At 40.5% G+C, this 19,008-nt stretch overlaps 1 protein-coding gene across 1 annotated transcript in view; it reads right to left on the bottom strand.

Annotated features, from left to right (window-relative positions):
• Window positions 1-19,008, bottom strand: part of gmds (GDP-mannose 4,6-dehydratase) — a 271,469-nt gene that overhangs the window by 57,606 nt on the left and 194,855 nt on the right. The gene's annotated exons all lie outside the window — the stretch shown is intronic.

Below are 19,008 nucleotides of genomic sequence, written 5' to 3'. Positions count from 1 at the left end.
CTCCACAAATACCCTGTCCTATGTGGGGGCAGCGGATCAGAACTTCAGCCCTCTGGGGCACCCGAAATGATAAGAAGAAAGTCACAAGAGACGCAAAGACAGACAGATGCTGATGTCTCTAAAAATCAAGGATGGTCACAAAAAACGTTGGAGATGAGCCTAATTGTATTTTGCCTGTTGTACAACAGCATTGAAACTAATCTTAAATTCTAAAAATAGCATTTTATTCAGTTTGATATGGCATCTTAATTCGCTTTCAGTTATAGGGATCAATAGAGCAGAACCTTAAACTGATTGGGTTTTCCTGAGGTTCTAACACCATTTAAATGTAACATCAAATGAAAAAAAAACTCAACAACCACCGATTCCACATTTTCCCTATTAATTAAACAAAAAATAACAGAAAATGGTCAAATATGAATGTAACAGCTAGGTGCCGCTAATAAAATCCATCTGATCATCATCAGTGTGATCACCTTTATTAAAGTAGGAGTGTCGGCTTATTGCTGGTCTGCAGAATCCACGTGTGAGAACACAATGCCAGCAGTCATAAAGTCAGTGATGACCTTAAATAGAGTAACAGTTGCTACCCATCCATTCTGGGAATGGTTAGGCCATTTCCAAAAAAAAAAAAAAAAAAAAGACTCAAGACCATGATTCTGCAGAGACAAATATTGTTTACCAGTGGAAAAGATTTTAGACAGCTGCCAGAGTCCCAGAGAGTGGGCATTCCACCTTGAGATCATTGAGTGGAAAATGAACTCCTCCGTATGTCCAAGTAATCTAGAGTCAAATGTGAGGTTGTCTGTCCGAGAACTGAGGTTTGGTCCAAACGAAGATAAGATAAACTTTATTGATCGCACAATGGAAAGATTCCCCTGTTACAACAGCTCTTGGTAACACACAAGTGGAATGAAAATAGAGAATGTAGAACAAAATTATGAAAAGAAAAAAAGATATATAAATCTGAACAAATAAAAAAACAAACCATATACATACACACACACACATAGACAGCTCCTCCCCCACAGTGGAGGCTGTCGTGCCGTTCCATTGTTTACCGGACTTTATTTACTGAGCCAGCGACACTCCAGAAATTGGCAGTTTTCCTGTAAAGCAGGTTGTTTCTCCGCCATTTGTCCACACAGCTGCAACCCATCAGCAATCTTGAGCTTGAATGACGGCAGCGCTGTGTGGGGGAGGGGCTGTGAGCAGCGAGTACACGAGAGTGATCGACACGGCTAACAACCAATCAGAGCCAGACGTTCCTCCAGGCTCTGATTGATTGTTTCTGACCGGGAGCGGTATATTTCTGCAAATGGCCGTAGGGCCATTGGGAGGAGCTAGATTTTTTTCACAAATTACCTGTTTCATATTTTACTGTCAGGACAAAGTGACAGGTTTAACAAATATGTAAAAAATACATTTATACAAACATATATAAACCTACTGCAGCTTTAAGCAGGTATTAAAGATACTTTTCATTAAGGCCACACTTCTATATCAGAAATATTTTTTTCAGTCTGCTATAATAGAGATTCTCATTGGAGGAAATAAAAAGTGTGTTTTCATAAACTGCGAGTGGAAAATCATCAGTGTGCGTGCAGTTAATCTGGACATGTTTCTCAAAGCAGGTCTGTTATGGCACTAAATAACTATATCAAGAACTATATGCACTAATTGTGTTATTGGATAAGCACAAGGAATGCAAGCGCACACAAACACACACGAGCAGAGATGGAATGAACTTCCTCAGGGAGGCGAGGCTTTCCTATCTTAAGGATCGTTCAGGGTCATCCGAACGCTCAGCACTGATGACTCCCCTGAGCCTGACCTCTGACCTCTCACTCCTTGGCTCCTGATGAACAAAACAGATTCTCTCACACTGTCACACAGGCCAAATATGTCACCTAAATGTTCGAGTGACGGCGCGACAGACCAATCAAAGCAGGCCGGCACACTCTGCTTTTCTATCCAGCAGAACGTCCTGTCAGCGCGGTGCTTCTGTGTTTAGCTGTGTCTCGTTCATGAATGGAGCCATCGACTGAGTCAATATTTCTATTAACTATGTGTACGTTCAGTTTCTGTGTGAGGTGGGGAAGACCTTGGGACCTTTCCTGCATGTCTTCCCCCTCCCTCTTTGTCCGTTTCCTGTCTGATTACTACAACAGTATAACATAATATAAATAATATTGTCTGGATAACCCGAGTAAGAGAGTAATACTGCCACTGACTCTTTGTGGTCTTTGTTGCTTCTCATCTATAAGAAGATTTTTTCTGAATCTTTGTGTCCTCTCAGTTTCCTGCTGGTCACAGCAGGTGGCCGCTCACACCGCGGCTGCCTCTGATAAAGGTTTCTTCCTGTTAAAACTGAGAAGTCTCCTCTACACTGTTTCCCAGTGCTTTCTTAGGATAAGGAATTGCTGGAAAGTTAATAACTCGATGTAGTCTTTTTTTTACCAGCTGGCATAAGCTGATCAGCTAAATTTGACTGTTGTTTATAATTTGTATTTAAACTGACTGCATTTAACTGGAACTGATTCTATGTGATAGGACTGGAATTGACTGGGTTGAAATGAACAGCATCTGGAAATAATTAGATTCTATGTAACTGGATATGAATTAAACCAGTTTCTCTTCTAAACTTCTATGAGACGATATTTATTGTGAATTGGTGTCACGTAAATAAACTGAATTTGAATTGTATATCTCCAGTGATAAACTACAGATTTATGCTGTGAAAGTAACCCAAGATGTTCATCAAAAAGCTGAATTATAGATGTTAAATCTGGTCTGAAAATGTCCATCTGCCGTTTTGAAAAGTTTTCAGCTTCTCCGTGTTCTGTGTGAACAGAAATAATTATCACTGGAAATTGTAAAACATCAAACACTGACATCTACACAGTAATACTGTTTTGATCATCTGACTGGTTGATTATTTGAACTTGTAATGAAGCAAGCTCTTTCCTTCTCCCTTTCCTGCAAAGCACACTGATGGATGTGTAGCCCGCAGTAAACTGGATGGCGGTGATGATGGGAGCTGGGAACGCGGCTCCGCTTCTCCTGCAGCCAGAGAAAATGTTTACGGCAGGAGCTGAGTGATATGGCCTCCGCTGATTTCTAACCAGGAAATGTAATAAATAATATGTGTATTTATAATTTATAATATGTAGCGGGAAATAAAGTGAAGTGAAATACGTGCAGACTGTTTTATTCCTCTCAGAGCGTTGTAATTCTTTGTAATCCCACTTTTTAATTTTTTTTAGGCTCCCGACTGCACCCCAACCTCTGTTTTTTTTTTCTGTCCCTCCACATTCTCAGGGGCTCGCAAGATTGCACTGCTTCATTAGCTATCTGATAAACAGCTCAGAGGTTCAGCCACACTGAACCCATACTTCCCTGTTCACATGGCCACAGGATGACCCCCATCACACAACCCACACTCGACCGCAGCCAAGAGATGGACCCCGACCCCTGCGACTGTTACCGACCCCTTTACCTGAATTATACTCCAGACACACACATAGGGGAAAACTCAGAGGTTCAAATGCTGGCAGAAAAACTTGGAAGACTATTTTACAACTTGGACTTTGGTTTAGTTCTCGTCACCATGTGTGTCATCTTGACTTCCAAAGCAAATAAATAAAAATGAAAAGTTTGAAATTTACTAAACCCGTTCAACAAACCACTGTGCCAAGTTGGACATTATTATATTAGCGTACCAAATGTATTCAATCTTGTAAAACTGAAACATTGCATTATACCTAAAGAGAGGTTTTAGGATGGAAGGATCTGTAGGGATTATGCAAAGAGGAATGGTCATCGGTATGAATCCAACCTTGTAAAAGGCTGCAGACCAAGTCAAACTTCTAATGGAAAATGAAGATTTTGCAAGGCATTACAATCATATATTGATTATATGTAATCTGGGCTGTATCCAACATCCCCGATCTACACTGTTCAAACGATCTCATCATTGTTATCGCCAAACCACTCAACCTGAGCTGCCCTTCCGATAGAAACCTACAACTTAGTGACCCCCATAGACTTACTAAAATATTACTGGAATACCTATATTATTATCATTTAGACAGAAGATGGAATACACATTAAGACGAGATGAATGTAATGTCAATGTGCTAGTTTAACAATAAGCTTCCTTATCTTAAACAGGAATAGGCTTCCACGGAAAACAACGCCTGGTGGGCATACATCATGTGTACTAGTTCACATTTTAATGAGACTTATTAAATTAAAATATCGTTGAATAATTTGAGGGAATATGGTTAAAAGCTAAGGGCAAAAGTTATAGAACACCGGCAGCTAAAACATGTCGTAATTCCTGCAGGGTAGTTATATTTTTTAACCTTTTTTTGGATTGATCATGACCTGGATGACTGAGAATTTTCACCAACATCCTGCGGGATAGGTAACAATCTTCTGTACTTATCCTCTCTGAGGTCTGACTTTGCTGATCCATGGAGCACAGCTCAGTGAAAGTGTCTGCCAATGGTGCATGGTGATAAAACAAGCACACCTTAAGGAATAGGCATAGCCAAAAGCCTTTTGGCTAATAAAAAATGCAGTTTCAAAATTATGTGGGGAAAAAAGTCAAAGTATGTAGAAATAACCTTTAAGATGGCCTAAGAAAGTCAAAAGATGCAAATATCAAATTCTCTAAACTGAATTAAAATAAAGAGTAAATAAATAAATAACAGCAATGCTTTGCATCCAGAGGCTTAGAGAATTCAAATATTGAATAAATAAAAGTGATGCGGAGTGTTGTAGCTGAAATTGACTTTTTTCCCCTCGGGTTGTGTTTTATTTTAAATCCTTGCCAGATCCCCTGTCAGAGAGAGCAGACGCTGCACAACTAAAGGTTGCGGGAAAATCCCGGATACTAACCAAAGGCACCCAGCTAACTGGAAACACTCTTGAACAGGTCACAAAGAGCAACCTCAGCACTATAATTCCACAGGCAGAAAAAAGCAGACAGACATGCAGTGACAGAGGAGAAACAGAAAGGTTCTATTTTATGAAATGTAATTACAGAATAACAGATCTTTGGGCATGAGTGTCGAACCTGGGAGTCCTCAGCCCTAGAATCAAATCCAACCACAGCTTAGGGAAAATTACTTATCAGACCTCCCTCCTCTGTGGCCACCTGACCCCTAAGTCCCCCTCCCTCAGTCCCAGCCTCCCCGAGTCTCGCACCTCCTCAGTCTTCTCCCGCGCTGCTTGACTCCAGCTGACATGTGGAATTGCTCACAGTAAACACTTAATAGAGTTGCTATTATGGCTGCAGAAAGCCATCAGGCCCAATCACAGCCTGCTAATGCCATTAACCCCAGGGTTTCACACACAGGTATCCACATGTGGCCAAACGCACGAAGCTTCTACTCGAACCACACGTGCAGTGTCAAGGAAAAAACGCGCGCACACACACACAAAGAAAACAGTGCCTTGCAAAAATATTCAAACCCTTTGAACCCCTGATATTTTGCGTAAACACAGACACAGACAGATTATTGTTAAAGAAAACCCCTAAGATGTCAGTCTATTATTTTTGCCACAAGTAAGGCATATGATGTGAGAAAAGTTGAAGGTGATCTAGTACGCCATGTATGACAGAAAAATAATATTACACTACAGTGAACAACGAGAACCGCTACATGGGGGTGGCAGCATCATGGTATGGTGATACCTAGTCTCAGCTCATAAATTGAAGCTTGTGAAGGTTGGAGGGAACATGCTAGAAGTTGCTAAAGACTACAGATTGGTGATGGAGGTTGACCTTCCAGCAGGGTATCATTTCTAAACATCAACCAGAAAGTCAATGCAATGGTTCAGCATTTTCATGCTGGAAAAGTTATGGCCTGAATCCAACTGAGCATCTGATGTAAGAACCGCAACACAATGTGACTGAGATTGATTTCATTTGCAAAGAAGAACCAGCTTCAAGATAAACCTGAAAAGTGCAATGCTGTTGGAGAAGTACCTTAAAAGACTTGCAGCCGCCATTGGACTAAAAGTTGTTCTACAAAATACTGACTCAGCAAGGTTACCGATTAATATATGGTTATATTGTTTACGCAATGGTCGTTTTACTCAAAACGACCATTGTGAAAACCCTACACACTACTTTGTGTGGTTTAATTTTGTAAAACCACAATAAAATCAGTTAACGTTTATGTTTCTGAAAATGTTCAAATGTTGAACAGGTACGAGAACATCGGCCTGTCGAGATAAAACCCAGCCCTCGACTGTGGAACGTTGTTTTAAAGAAGTTTGCTTCTCAGACTTTTCCAGATCATTTGTAGCTTTAGACTTTCTCAGCTCAGTTCCATAGCATGACTGCACAGCTGCCAAACAACAGCGTTAAAGCCAGAAAAATAAGTTGAAAAATGATCTTATTTTGCTACGGACCAGATCTGTGTCTGCTACCAATCAAGGAGCAGACAGAGCTCCAGTCTGCCGGCCCCACCTCTTAGCACTGATAATGAGATTAATGACCTGCACTTACGGGCCGTGATACGAGACATTCGCGCGGATATCCACCGACGTGCACGGTACCAGAAGAAAAACAAATACGACGTCACATTTAAGGCGAAACAAGGTCATTGTCGTGTACGCCACGAGGCGGTCTTATCAACCGCTCTTTTCAGGCAGGCATTCATCATATGCCACAACTTTCCAGATACACCGGCAATCATCTGCAGCCATCTTGCGCTGGGATTAGGCAAACAGTATTGAAATTGCAACTCTAAAATGGCCTAAAGCTTGGTACCAGACTGATGCCAGATAACCTCTTCCTACACAGGATGTTTATGTTGTATATGACTAAGGCGTAGGCTTACTTTTTAATTTAACATTAATTTGTATCGCACAAATTAAGACGGTGCCAAAGACCAGGAAAAACGGTCACTGATCACTTTGACTACAGCTAATGTTAGTTAGGGTCCAAGAGCTAAGTACAGCTTGCAGAACCACCTTCAGCAGCAAAAACCTGAAGTACTAATTTTCTGTGCGGCTTTATCAGCCTCTTAAAATGATGTGGAGGAGTTTTAGGCTTACTGTTCTCGATGCTTCACTTAACTGCTTATATGAGCCAGTCTGTGCCAAGATTCAGCTGTCAGACAGACGGCCTCCCATTTGCTTTTAGAATACTCTAATGGCCCTTTCAGATAAGACGTGATTTGCACTGCGATGGCTGTCTGGCGTCACTTGCTTTGTTGTCAGCAGAAAAACTGGATCTGTTCCATGCTAAGAAGCAAGTGCTAGCACTAGAACTGCTAGTCAGGAGGACTAGCGGTTCTCCACTCGGCTTGTATTCGGCAAGTGGTGCGCTGCGCTTTGCTTAACGCAGCGATAAACTTCCCATGGTGCAGCGCAAGCTACGGAAAACCATGGGTTTCACAGCGCAGCGGTGCGCGCTTCACTTCCTGTCTGAAAGGCCCTTAAGACTGCAAGATGCCAAGTTCTTGTGGCAGCAAAACAAGCTCATCATGCCTCCACCACCATGGCTTACAGTTGGTTTGAAATATTCTGATAGCTGGGTTTGACTTTCTTCACATTCTGCATTGTGCACAAACATCACTACTTTGCTCTCATCACTCCAAATGACTTTGTTCCACATGTCTTGTGTTTCAATCAGATGCAACTTTGCAAACTTGAGCCCTGCTGTCATATTTTAGTTTTAAAAAGAAGTCTTTTAACTAGCTTTCTTTCCAAATAAGAAAATGTTGTCATGTGATGTTATGTTACTGAGCTAATCTGCCTGCACGGTCTGAAATTTAGCTCTTGGGAATTTTGCGTCATCTAGTCTGACGTGGGTGAATTTGCTTGAGACGATGATCAGTTCATCTCTCGGTTAAACGGCATTAATGAGCAGTACCCTACTGTTAGGATTTAACTCATAGCTGCAGATCTTTAAAGGCTTAAGGTTGCAGGAAATAGAACTCAGTTCTTTAGTGGAAATTATTCCAAAATGTAGGCTAATTTGTATTCAAATGCAACATATTGCTGCAGTTGCCGCTAAGGTATCATATTCCTGAACACAAAGACATTTTGCTTAACTTATGATAGCTGACCTGGACTTGCTGACTTAATAGAAGATATACACATTTTACTACTGGAAATCAGTTTAATCAGCCGGAAGAGGATGTATATGAATCAGGCTATAACCTGGGGTGTGTGTGTGTATGTGTCAAACAGCATTCCATAGCAGCAGAAGATAATCTTAATGGTTGTTTTAAAAGAAGAAAGAACACGTCAGACAGCTGCCTGTGACATTGTGAGCCTCAAAGGATTCTTATGCTTTTCGTGGCTTTGTTTCTTTTGACACTTGCACTTTCCTTCTGCAGTTCTGGTTAGGTGTTAGCTGAGAAAACTGAGGTCTCCTCGTCTTTCTAAACAGTGTTATATGACACCACTGAACAATGACACACACGCAACAAAATAGCAAATATTATGACGGCAAAGTAGTGTTCAGTATTCAGGTTAGGAAGTTTAATAGGAGAAAGTTTTACAAATGCTAATTTGTTTGCCAGCAAATGTTCACAGTTCACAGAAACAATTTTCTAGAAATATAGTGGAGAACTCTTGAATTATTTTTAGCAACTTATCAATTTTATTTAGTTTTTGTATATTTTGGAAGCAGTATTAATAACTTAAGAGGGACAGAATATTCAATTTAAATTACAACAGAAACTATGAAAACAGGCTTTATATGATACAAAGCAAGGTCTCACTCGAATCAATTTAGCACCTTTTTAAGAACCCTCTGATTTTAAATTTTGAAAAATAACGGCATGCTTAAGCTCTTACTTACTTAACAGCATACACGCGTTAATTTGTCTGTCAATATGAATTGGCGTTTAGCAGCGATGGGATGTGATACTTACCTGACTCCGCCAGATAGATTTGCTCTGCATATCCATCTGGAAACCTTCCGTTGAAGTAATTTTGGGAAGGGGCGAAAATACTGGTTAGCTGATTGGCCTATGTTGGTGATAGACGGGCCAAATGAACCAATCAGATTCGTCATCGGAGCGACGACGAAAACACAACCACAAGCCAAGCTGCTCTTGCTGCTGCAGGTAAAGGCTCGTTAGCTCAGCAAAGAAATACTCTGTAATTCCGATAAAACTTGCTCGATAGCCACGCTAACGCTAGTTTCATCGGCTGAAGCCGCCATGTTCTTTAGGCTGAACTGTCACGCTTCCCGTTGCGTCACACCTCAACCCGCCTCAAAGCCAACGCTGATTGGACGTTCGTTTGGTGAACGGCTCCAAATTTTCTTTAACGGAGAGTAGCCAGACTGATCTGCGAGTGAAACCTTGAAAGCTCGCGAGATCAGGATGGTCTCACGAGGCTAATGTGATACCAGTGCTTTTAGACAGATTTCTTCCGTGTACCCCCCCATCATATTAAATACGTCAGATCAACTAATAAATTTTGATATCTACAAAAAGATAACCTAAAGAAACAAAATGCATGGGAAAATCACAACCCAAACAACCTTGCCATAACGAAAATAGGATAATTTGTTCCTTATGTTTAACTGAATGTACGAAAAATGTGTTGCCATATTTTCAATGATCAACCACAGAACTCTCTGTTGCACACTTGACTTTCAGATACCCATTAATTGCTGCAGATAAACCTTTACGCCTAACAAGTTTTCTTTTAATTTACCAGTTTACCTATTTTTGAGTGCTTCTCACAAAATACACTGTCACGTTCAAACAAAAGACTGAGGCAACACAGGTATATCCGCAAAGGCATTTTGTTGTTTAGCCGTTACTTCCACACAAGTCTGCCACTTTCGGAGATCATAGGCAAACATTTTGGAAACTGGGGCCCAGGGTGGAAAAGTTTCAAAACGGCAATTTCGCATTACCATGTTTACGTGGGAGTTGTGTCTTTTGTTAAACAATGATGTCGTAGCTCCATCTCTCTGTAATCCACATGTGCTTCACTCTCTAAAATATCAAAACAATTGGTGCCGTTTGGTGTTGCATTCATGCTAAGCCAAATATTGCCGTTGTTTTGGTTGCTACAGTTGAATGTACAGCTCCTCTTCTATAACTATGAGCTCCAATTTGCTACAGAGAACCACATGAACTCACTGTTGCCAACTTGAGCAACTTTGTTAATTTATCTAGCAACTTTTCAGACTCTTCAAGCAACTGTTTTTTTAAATAAGCAAATAGCGACATACCTAGTAACTTTTTAATGTGGTATCGCCGACTTCAGGTGAAAGCACCAATCGATCTGCAGTTACTGTCTTGAGCAGTGAGTCTAAGCGCCGTCTCACAGACAGCTGCTGCTGCCTCGTCCTGAAAACCCCGCCTGCAGTCAAAGCAACGAGAGCAGAGAGGAGACACACTCTACTCCGTTTCTACAAATGTATGTAGGTACAGAAATGTATCACGCGTTGCCCAGCTACCGGTGATCCCACCCTGGATTACAAAGCAGGATATAAATATACTGTAAATATAGATTTTAATGTAGTCTGTTGTTTTTTTGTCTCTGAAACGTTTGCACTAAATGAGTCCCTGAATTTGATTCACACACAGCTTCAATCCCTTATTCACCTCGTTCGCTGTGTGTGCCTCTGATTACTGTGTTTTGGTGAATTTGTATAGTGTATGTATACAGTGTGGATTCAGCCAATGTATAAAACTTCATAATTTACTTTATAAAGTTCCTTTGTAGTCCTAAGCATATTTATGGTGTTTTTAATATATTTTTTTGGTCTAGCCAAAAGCTTCTTAGGTGACAACGTCATCTAGTGACTTCTACTAACTTTTAGGACAGCTAATAGCAACTTTCCATGCTCAAGAGTTGGCAATAGTGCACAAACTACATGTTTTATTGGATTTACCACGTAGAACAACGAGGTATTTTTTTGTGTTTCTGTGGCAATGTCACAGCGCCACCAATCGGGCCGGCATGCCTACTACAATGTTTTAGTGGTGACGTGTTCTCTCATGTGGACTCTCATCTTTTCTTAATCGTTTATGAAAATGTACAGTGTTGGTCTTCGGATGGAGTAGGCCTGAAGATATATGAAAAAAGCAGCCAAGGTCCAAAGAAAATCTGTGAAATACCTTTCGAAATTCTTGAAAACTGTTGATCAAAACCATATAAAACATTTAAACAATGTTCGACTCCTTGTAGCAAAAGAAATTTGGCTTGTGTCATTTTTTTTTTACAGCGCTGTATTTCTTTTCACTTCATCCTTCTCTTGAGGCCTCTTTTTTTTTGCAACCTCCAGATTTCTCTTGGTATCTGCTTCCCACAAACCTCAAGGAGTGAGTAAAAGCAAGAGGTGGATCTAACAGAAATATGAACCGCTGCACTGCAGGCCAAACACAGAGGAACCAAATCAAACAAGCTTAAAGCAGGGCAAGCCAAATGGGGCACATTTGTAGCAGACTAGGCTAAATAAGCCCATACTAGATTACTTTCCAACCAGTTTCTGCGTAAAATCAAGTAATAACCTCAATCTTTGAATTTGGGACTACATTTACACACACACGCACACAGTAACATGTTAATCATCGAACTTTCCCAGGCTCCACCTCAGGGAAAGCACATCATCTAAATTGCTGCTTCGGAGCTGTGATTTTTAGCAGAACAACTTTTTTTTTTTTTAGTTTTGAACCCAGACAGCTATTTTTAGAGATGGTTGAAAACACTAACCTCCCCCTTGTCCCCCGACCTTCAAACACGCATTCCCCTCCTCCACTCCGTTCTCCCTTGTTGCATTTTTACCAAAAAAGTCAGAGACTGCAGCGTTTTTCCTTGTCGGACAACCAGACTGTCTGGCAGTTTAGGTTGAAGACAGAAGAGCTATATTTACAGTCTGACCTCACCCTGAACACACACTCTTTGCACACACGCTGCTTTTACATGGTCAGGAATGACGCAGGAGCGACTGGACCCTGGCTTTCTCCGTTTCATTTTGACCATGTTTCTGCTGGCCGAGCTTCACACAGGCGATTAACTTCACAATATTCTAAACTGTATACAACTGTATAGTCTATACTATATCTTACTTTATGATATGCTGCTTCTAGAGGCTGTTTTTTTTTAACCTTCATTTTAGATTTAGCTCAATTCATACAAATGCCAGATGACAAGTCAAAGGACTTGGGACCTTGTTTAGTGCATGGCATCATTAATTATTTGAAGTACGAGCAGATTTAAAAAAAACAAAAAAAAAAAAACTGAAAATGTGTTGCAACTGGTTCTATTAACACGGTAATCATCCAAAACAGGCAGACAAATCAATTTGGAAACTGAAGTGCGGTAGAAAACGTGTGTCAGAGAATAAGAGAGTTTGTTCTGATTATTGTTTTGAAAACAAAGTGGCAAAAACTAGGACGATAGTTTATTTATACAATGCATGTGGTTGAATCTTACACAGCAAACAGCACGTTTTCTTAGGATATGACAAGCTTTCGCTGATTCACTAAGAGTTGCGTGCTTTCACTATATCTGTCAGCTATAATGGACAGAAACTTTCCAGACAGCTATAACTTTCCATAGTTTTCTGACTGTGAGAAGCTCTCTGTGAAACATTGGTGGTGCAAAGGGAAAGACTAAAGTCCCTGTCTGAATGTCAGAGCTGGCAAGACTTGAAAGCTACAAGGGAGTTTGTGTAATGCTGTGTTTCGGAGTAATGTTCACCCTTTGGCTGTTGCTGTCTTACTGGAGGACTATATCTGATACTACTAGGCACTGAGGTGAGGCCAATTTTACGTTTTTAGTGATAATGTAATTTCGAATGAGAATTTTCCAATATTTTTTGTCCATGCTAGGCACCTGTTCAGCTACGTTTCCACATTTTATATGCAGTACAAAGGAGCCCATTTCTCCTTATTAATAAAACTTTTTGGCAAAATGTGAAATAAAATTCCTGGGGGACAAATAAAATTAAATCTGACAGCAATAATAGAAGCTATTGGTGCAGTAAATCCAAAGCGGTGACATCTCAGGTCCCAAATAACAGAACCTTCCAACTTAGGTAATCACTAAACCCCAAAATTTGCTGGCTCTCATAGAGACACCTTCTAATCCAACAGCATCATTCTCCAGCCAAGTCAGGCAGGAAAAATAAAGACAATTTTTTTACAATATATTCCTGAGGCATTTATTCTTAGAATAATACAAATTTACGCACCATCAACATTTCATTTAAAGGAGATAAAAAGATACTACATAAAATGAAAATAGAAATGAAAGTCAAGATAATTTAAATAATACATAAAAACACACTTCAGGTTTACATAAGTGACATAGTCTAATGGCATGAGCTCGAAAGCTATTGCTATGAGCCTCAGGCATAAAGGCGAGTGCTTTAAAGGCCTTCTCTCAAGACAATGTCTGTCTTTCCAAAATTTGTGCATTTTTGACCTAAGAACACAATTGTAACACTAGTGTAAGAGGTGGTGCACTGGTTTTGAGGAAACGTTAACAAAGAAAAAAGCAAACTGGACTTAAAATGTATGCTTCAGATCATCTTGTTTCTTGTGGCTAACGCTCAACCCGGTCACCTGTTCAGGTGGACCTCAAGTGTAGATCACAGCCAATGCAGTGCTGCAGCTGCCACTCCCAAAAGAAAAAGATGCAAATGTAGAACCATAGCGAAAGATGAACTATTTTTTTGCTACTTTAATCCTCTATGTAAACTCGGTGGGTTTGTTTTAGTGGTTGGCGAAACAAAACAAACTATTCGGTGTTTGCAAAAGCAGAAAATCCCTGCTGAGAGCACACAGCTGAAAAGACCATACTCTAAGTTAAATACAGTTGCAGACTTTGACTCCTTAGTTGGTTTGTTTCTTGCAAAAATAAAAAAAAACTTCAGTAACATTTGCAGATTTTGGTAGCCATGCAAACGCTAAACAGAAAATGGGGCAATAATAATATGATAAAAACGAGAGAGCGAGAGAGTATAGAAATGATGACATAAAAAAACTATTTTATATCTATCATGAAACTAAAATTACTTCACTCTCATAAAACTGATAGCATCGCCATCAATCAAGCCTGTGCTCACTCCTGTTATATTACCAGAGGTTTTTTTTTTTTATATCTAAACACAGCCACATGCAAGGGGAAGTCCACCCACTCGCAAACACACACACTTGAACTTGACTGTGACCTCTGGCTGTATGAGCAGTTCAGCGATCCCTCCGTGTTTTTACCAGAGAAATGGGTCTCATAAAGACTGTCATTCACTATTTAAGCATAAACACACATTGCAAACTAAATTGCCCATGCATGCTGTCCACAGTGAGACAGAAACACACACACACGCGCGCGCACTCACACACACATAGCTGGGCCGTGGCAACCGGGCCCATGTACTGAGGACAAAGCTGCCTGATTCCCGTTGGAGCTTGGCCTAGATCGTCATTTTTTTACACCGTGAGAACACCAGCAACACACAGTTTCTCCAAGGAAGCCCCTCTCAGTTTGCTGTGGGTGTTTTCCATTTTTGGGGGGAGAAAGGGGGACAGCGCACACACTCACACACACAAACACAGAAATCAGTTGAGTAATGTTAAATATAGCAGAGGCAGGCTAATCTCAGCTGGATTCTGAAATGGAGAGACGGGGCAAAAAACAAAAGACATTTATATCTGTTTGCTCTCACATTATTTATTATTTTTTTGGCCTTTTTTAAAAAAAAAAAAGTGACCCTGGTATAGCTGCAGTCTTGACGTGTGGAATTAGATGCCATTCATAGACCACACTTCCTCATCACTCAGAGAGAGGATATCAGTAGCAGAGAAATGAGTGATGCCGGGCCAGAAAAGCTCTATTATTTAGCCGACTTTTAAAGGGCAGGAAGAAAAACAAACATCAGCTGGAGGAGGAGGAAGATGTGAACACCGCCTCCGAACTTAACAGACCAACTGACTGTTTAGATTTACTTATACATCCTTCACCAAACACCACTAAGTGTTAGCAAAATGTCAAAGAATTTCCTCCCCCCCCCCACAAAAAAAAGAAAAGAAGGCAGATCTGTGAAGAGCTGGATCCTGTGACGTGCTTGGAAAAAAACAAACAGAGGGGAGTCCACCCCTCATAAATATGTAATCTCAATTAATGGCTATGCATAATTTCTTTAACATTTATTATTGGTCACTTTGTTAAATTTATTTAGAGAGATAACAGAAACATCCAACAACTTGAGCTTTTCATTTGTGAAGAAATGCATACAGTTCCTTTCTGAAGAGAAACCGTTTGCACAGTTGGTCATGCTACGTTACAGCCTTTTACTAGCATTTTAGGTGACAGACTAACACAATATAGTATAATTATGGAGTCATAAGAATGTAATACGTCATTTATACTTTTTCTAAACATAAAATCTAAATATTCTGTGTGGAGTACGTTTTCTTTTTCTCCAATAATCAGCCTTTCTCAAACCCCCCTTCTGTTGCAATAATCAACTTTAAGTCTATTGAGATATACGTCTAACAGCCCGCCATAGATAAAGAATGACGTTTTTGCCCATTCATCTTTGCAAAATACCTCACACACTGGACTTTGAACGCGATACGCTTCGAATCAAACCATTGCATTATAGCTCTGGCTGTATGTTTTGGGTCGTCCTGCTACAAGGTGAAGCTCCACCTTAGTCACAAGTCCTCTGCAGTTAGGGTTTTCTGCCAGGATTGCCCTGTTGGCTATTTAGTGCCATCCATCCATCCTCCCATCAATGGTGATGCCATTGCTGAAGTAAGGCATTACCACGGCACAACGCTGCCATCAACCTTGTTTCACAGTTTCCTTAAAGTGATGAATAATTTTAAGTTTTCTTACACAGAGTTTTAGTTGACCAGTCTCTCATTAATTGGCTGTGGTCCCTACATGGCTTGTGGGACTCCTCTGGGCTTAGTTTTTGCCATAAGCACTACATTTATAGTGAGAATATGATTACTAGTTGACTTGTCAACAGTTCTGAACCGTGAATCTTTGGAGCTTCTTCAGAGCCAGTATTGACCTCTTGCCTACTTCTCTTTAATCCTCTCTTTTTCTTTTTCAATTCATTTTCTTAATACATATATTTTGTTGAAATATTTTCTTGTTTTAACTGTTTTTTAGGGTTTATACAGGAGCACCACAGGGGACTGTGCTGGCACAGTTTCAGTTTACCCTCTACACCGCAGCTCCCCTGGTTGCGGTCTTTAGAAGTTCTCTGACTACTCTGCCATAGTCAATCTCAGAGTACAGAGAGTGGACAGAGAGCGTTGTAGACTGATGCCAGCAGAACTGTCTCATGTCAAATGCAGGAAAAACACAGGAGCTGGTGGTGAACATTTGCAGGTGCAGACCCACCCTACTGATACCAGTTACTATGCAGGGAACTGACCTTGACTGGAGTCCCAACACGGACGCTCTTTACAGGAAGGGTCAGAGCACACTCTACCTGCTGAGGAGGCTGAGGTCTTTTGGAGTGCAGGGGGTACTGCTGAATACCCTTCTTTGACTCTGTAGTGGCATCAGCCATATTTTATGGTGTGGTTTGTTGAAGCAGCAGCTTATCTGTAACTGAGAGGAAGTGGCTAGATAGCCTTATTAGGAGGGCCACCTCTGTCTTGTGATGCCCCCTGGACCCAGTGCACGCAGTGGGAGACAAAAGCACTGTAAGTAAAATCACATCATTGATGGGCAATGTCTCCCACCCCATGTATGGAGCTGTTGCAGAGCTGGAGAGCTCTTTTAGTGACAGACTGCTGCATTCCTCCCCGCTGCTGTTAAGACTTTATAATATCTTTCTTTCTTATCTTTTCTTCAGGTGCATTAGAATAATGAGGACTATAAACCATGTATTCTTTTCTTTTAATTTTACAAATGTGTGTTACTTTGGTTTGGTCCATCACAGAAAGTGAGTCCACCATGCAGGTGTCAAGCTGTTTCCACGAATTGCATTTCCAGACTTCCTTGATGGGTTGAGTTTGAACTTTAGTGCAGAGGCAGGCGACCTCTGCCCTTGAATGTTAAAACCAGGGGCAGCTCTGTCACAAAGACTCTCTGTTTACACTGTAAACAGGCCTGAATGTGGAACAATAACTGTCGCTATCCTCTCGCAGCTGAAACAAAGTTGGAAGCCATGAGTCAATGTTCGAGCTCAGCCTCTCCGTTTGGAGCCGAGGTCCCGCCACGATGACATCATTTGAGATGCTATCCACCTGTTTACGCGTTCTCAGCTCCCTTATGGTGGCTACATTGCGTAAAAATTGAGCAACCGAGAACAGGCGTGTGTATGCGATTCTAATGTGTGTGTGGAAATTAAAACTAGAGTGGTGCTTTTTTCATTTTTATGAAGCTAGATTCCTTTCTTTCCAACTCAATGAAGGCAGAGCAGAAGCAGAAGGCAGACAGACACCCAGCAAACAAAAAGTTTATTGTATTTTTTTTCACATATTTAGCCAAAGCTTTACTCATTGAGGTGAAGAGGACATAGGTGCACGGTAGGCTTTAAAAGTGAAGTATGTGACAAGATGGTGGTGTAAAGGGCTGGGCGCCAGTTCAAGTTTAACCCACCAAAGACTGAGAAATAAGCACAGGCCCTGAGTGATCAGAAACAAACAGATAGTAATAGAAAGTGAAGGGGACAGATTTAAGGTACAATTTTAAGATTAATGAGTAATAAAATAATTGCCTTGGAAAGATTTTCCACAATAGCTAGATAACCACCCACTTTTTAATGGATTATCTTTAGTCATAACCATGGACACCCTGGAAATGTTTGAGGTGATGCAGTAGATGAAATCCCAAAACACAGGCCATGGATTTTATTTCTACCAAATGTAAAGTGAAATCTGTTTTTTAAGTCTGAATTTAATAAAGAAGACACATTTTTGAGAAAAATAAAATAAAATGAGAGGTAGAATATAAAGAAGATAAAAAAACTCCACTATGTGGAGTGTGGTGGGGCTGAATATTTAAGTGGGGTAAGGTTTTAAAATCAATTAAAAAAATAAGCAACTCTTGTGCAAACCTCGCTAAGTTTCTGTGGTATGTCTCATATTTCACCTCGAAAAACACTCACACACCAATCATTCTGAAGGGTTTCGATTACATAAAGAACTTCACATCGATACTTGGTTTCACTACAAACATTCTGACATGTTTGAGCAGGTGTAATTACTAAAAGCCATGTATGGCTGCATGCCATCAAGGTGGGATCATTCCAGGATCCTGATATCATCGTATTGGCTCATTCACATGTTGGGACATTTGGATGAACAAAGCGACTCCAAACCAACTCCGTCCCTGTGGCTATTTTCGCTTTACCAACTATAAACATAGAATGTGGAAAAACTTTAAAGATTCAGAGCATTGCTTTCTTTTGGAGAGAAAAAAGTAGATGTATCATTCGAAAGGCTTAGAGGTAAAGGTAGTATTAAAAAATAATAAGTTTGATCTGATAATTTGGGTGCCTTCATGTCAAGCTGAGAAAACACTGATAGTTTATGGTGTGACATTGGTGTAACCGTATGGGTCTTTAGGGACAGCTGGGAAACTGCGCCTTCATCATTTTCACAAAACATAAAATGGGCACAACATATTATTTCACAAGCAGATAAAATCCTCGTCTTCCTCTTTGCCCTTTATCTACCTTTTGAGTGCTTGTTGATTTGTTAATGTTATCTGGCCACCGCAGCAGGAGCGAAGGGAGGGAGATGTGCAACACACACACACACACAAACACACCGGCCATTTCCTGAAGCGCATGATGAGTTTCCTGCGATAACTCGTTTTCAAATCAACTATGGGCTACTGTCACTGATAGCCAGATTGTCCTGTTAACGTCATCTCCACCAAATCTCACATGGTTGGTTACGGAGATGAAGGGATGAGAACTAAAACTTTTGGGGATGATGAGATAAGATTTCAAAATAGCAGAGATATAAGTAAGAGAAGCAGCAAAGTTCCCAAAAAGAACAGAATACGCATAGGAACTTTTCTTTAGGGGTTTCT

Source organism: Fundulus heteroclitus, chromosome 9 (assembly GCF_011125445.2).
Source record: "Fundulus heteroclitus isolate FHET01 chromosome 9, MU-UCD_Fhet_4.1, whole genome shotgun sequence".
In the NCBI taxonomy this organism is placed as follows: domain Eukaryota; kingdom Metazoa; phylum Chordata; class Actinopteri; order Cyprinodontiformes; family Fundulidae; genus Fundulus; species Fundulus heteroclitus.
This window is presented reverse-complemented; position numbering and strand designations above follow the sequence as displayed.